We start from the raw sequence: 3,974 nt of genomic DNA, 5'->3' as shown, positions 1-3,974 counted from the left end.
TTTAACGTTGGAGCAAGGTTACCGATTTGTCCACGTGGTGAACTTTCTTCCAGTGACGATGAAGAACGAGTGACAGATTGCCTAGAGCTTCAAGAAAACGAAGCGCACAAAATCTTCTTCACTGATTCTCTCTCCTTGGGCAGGTAAGTATTTTGCGCTGCTAATAATTTTGGTATTTTAAAATTGAAAGCATTTGTTCGCTTACGTGTTCTGGGATCTCTGGTAGCTGGTTGATTGGCCTCAGACTTGCACGGAACCTTTTAACACTATTCGGTCCCCTGATCCTCCGCTACTTTGTTTCCATCAGCCCAGACCTGTCGCCTGACTTTGAGGATGGTACGTCAATGAATAACACAGTTTCTACAAGATGTCTAGGACTTATTTCTCTCTCCTTTGTACAGACTCTGAAAAGGCAAAAGGTGCACTCTATGAAAAATAATTTTTTCTCCTACAGTTCACTCTTCTTAGAAAAGGAATGTAAATCTGGTGGTTCTGGCACAGAAGCTGGCTTCTGCAGCGCTGGGGAAGCTACTTGAAACTGCTTACTAAGCTACTTATAATTTAAAAGTAGGTAAACTGCAGTCAAACTACTTCAAAAAAAAAGCAGTTGCTACACACTAAACCTTTTAAAAAGCTAAAGCACTTTTTTAAATGCATAAATGTATTTAATATTTAATATGTATCCTTAAGGTACACAAATTGAGGTTTCAAACAGGCTACAAATCAACTTTTAGTTTCAGAATAAAATGCAACACTGATCTCAACATATAACCTGCACACCAAAATCTAAAATGTTGGAAAAGCAGAATGTGCAAGTAAATTAATCATTTAACTTTTACCAAGATCAAATTCAATTGTTTACGCTTGATCAGTTGTTTATTTAAAGCTTCAGCCAGCAACAAATCAGATCCAGTTAGAAATCTTAGTGCATTTCTATTGTAAATTTTTATCACGCTTGCTTTTTGAAGTATTAATATCATAGCCTAGTTTGATAAATATTTTTAATTGGCTTCTATTTTTACTTTTTAAATTTTTTATTTGTTTAATGTGCTCATTAGTTTTGGATTTAAGAATTTATATTTATAATTTTTTGTTTTCATTTTTTCTTAACTTCTAAACATTCTTTCTAATATTCTTTACATGTTCATCAAATATTTATAATTTTTAGTTTGATTTTTTTAAATAGTTTCAGTTTTAGTTAGTGATAGCAGCTGGAAAAATATAAATTGAATACAGAAAAAGCGTGGAATTAAATTACTGTAAAAAGTAAATAGTAGCATTGTTATTTTTTGATGATTGATTCATAAAACGCTGTTTTTCCAAGTTGAGTAAATCCTACTACAAACAGATCGAGAAACATTATTGCTAAAGCATTTATTTTAGCCTTTTATGATGGGCCGTTCATTAACCAGCGTGAATTAAACGCGTCTTTGATCACCCATAAAGGGATATTTGTTTTCCTCACACTGGTCATGTTTACGCAGGCTACCAATTTCAAACACTGCTTGGCTTGAGAGATTACAGACTCCCACGGCTGGAACATCATGCAAACAAAAATATATACATGTAAGACTCAGAAGCTATTTCTACAGTCAGCATTTTCCCGCAGACAAGATATTTGGGGCTTCAGAGAAATGGAGAGGGATGAAATATGACCAGGCAAATTCATGCGGAGATAAATGGATGGATCAGAACTGCATCAAGCGAGTCAAGGTGTGTTATGGGTAAAACAGGGCTGTAACTTTACGTGGTAATGTTCTGTGAAATGGAGGAGGATGGGAAGAGAGAGAGCGAGAAAAGACGGCTCCTAGCACCACCAATCTCTTGGCTAGCAGAGATTTTTACACTAGATTGGTGTCTGTGCTCAGAATTCAGATTCAGCAGCCTTCTCTGGGAAGACCGGGGATGGATGTCAGAGGAGCACCAGCCGCCTTCAATAAATGTGAGGTTTTGACTATAAGAAGACGTTCAATTTCCACAAATGTTGTCGCTCAGAGCGGTCCTGCTGCTGAACAATGCTGCTAAATATTAATGCATTAAACTATTAGCCTACCTCTCGCGCTGTTCCTTGACTATTCCAGCCAGAACACAAAAAGAGAATGATTTTGAAAGAAGGCAGTAACTTATTTTAACTCGCGAATGGATTAAGGGGATGTCCGTAAAAGTGAGTAAAATGAGACAGTAAAGCTAAATTCCTAATCATAATATGGGTTTGGTATTGCAGAACAGAGCGGTACTTAGCTATTCACTTGCTTGAATTCTGGAAAAGATAATATTTTCTCGAGCGTGCAAAAAAGCGTCACGGTTCTCAATTAATTTGGCCATATTTACTATTTCATAATGAAGAAACTAAAGGAAATGATTTGCTGTGTGGGATAAATCACTTAACCTATAATCGGGTTAGGCAGTGGCGCTATATTAAAAATAATGTTTATAGCTTTGGCGCAAGAAATTCCTATAAAGAATCCACACTGGCTGTTTTTAATAAAAATGTCTTCAAAAGAAGATCCAAAATATAGTCGAATACATGAAAATTAGTTTCTCTTTTATCTCAATAATGTCTATTTTTAACTGAATAAAGCGCCAAAGCATAGCTAGCTGATTATCTGGTAATCCACAGATATTGTTAGCCAAAGACTTGGCGGGAAGCAATGAGACTTATTTTCGCTCGACACATATCCTAACACAAATGCAAATTTGTTTTATGGACATGCTGTCTACTTAAAAGTTATTTAGAAAAAAAAACATCAGCTGAGCGATCTATATGTTTCTAAACAGCCTGCACGCCCGTGCTTACAGTCCTCGCAGCCTCGTTTTCGTTCCTGTCAGAGAAATTAAATATGGCGCTTGCCGCTCCCGAAACAAAGGTCTGTTTGTTCGGTCGCATTTCTAAAAGCGAGCACTCGACGACACAGGAACATTGTGCAAGATAAAATCTCAAGGGACTGTTGTTGGTTTTTCTCGCAGTGACGCACTGAAAGCGTTTCACCTTTCACTCAGCGCCTGCCTGCCTCCCCGCGGGTTCAGCGCCAGGTGAGATATTGATCAAGACCTCCTCAGCTGTGGGTACTTAACCCCCGACATACAGTAAATGATGCCACTGCGAGCGCTATCTGTTGGCCTCGTTATGCTGTGATGCTCGTGTCGGGGGAAAGGAGATCTACCGTCACGCCTTTGATACTCTCTCCCGTCCACCGTCTTTCTGTTTCCTGAAGGAGTCCACAAAAACTCAGTTGCAGATTTTGAAGGGCTGAGCTGGAACTGACAATAGGCTTTTAAACTTTTAAAGGTACAAATTAGTTTTTTTTTTTTAAATAGTTGATGCATTTATTGACAGCATAGCAGCATGCACGCAGGATAAAAGATTCTCTTTAAAAGGGTTATGATACTCTAAAACACATTTTTTTAGATGCTAACATTGTAGGCTATGTACAGTAATATCAATCTGCATGTTATTAATGGATTGTTTTTATGCTATTTTGTTCTTCCGGTTGAAAAAGCAACGTTGGAACTTAAATGAAAGTATAGGATGTGTTCATTTGCAGAGTGATTACTGCTAGTGGATCCATTGGGGAATGGTATGTGGTAAGTCTGTAAGATAGAGCAGGCTGTTTATGAGTTTGCCACCACAAAGTGATGATTGAGCATGGGAGGCAGAATTTTACCTCATCCATTTTTGGTCATCTTGCATCTTCGCTACCATTGAATTGAATTGCTGACCCATTTTTTGATCATCTTCTGCTGCATTTGTTTAATCTTCGCTAAATTCGGGTCAGATCACCTCCAGATCAGGCTGGCCAAAAACTGCCAGTGGAGATATATTTTATAGTCCACATATTACATATCTAGATTTCCATGATGAGGTGTACAATGCTAGCTTTGACGCTAAACCTTTTTGCAGCTTTAGGTATGCCCCATTAAATTGATTCTTGATTATTTTGATTTCGGAACAGCATGCTAACTACATCTTATTA

This window comes from Puntigrus tetrazona, chromosome 6 (genome assembly GCF_018831695.1).
Source record: "Puntigrus tetrazona isolate hp1 chromosome 6, ASM1883169v1, whole genome shotgun sequence".
NCBI lineage: Eukaryota > Metazoa > Chordata > Actinopteri > Cypriniformes > Cyprinidae > Puntigrus > Puntigrus tetrazona.
This window is presented reverse-complemented; position numbering follows the sequence as displayed.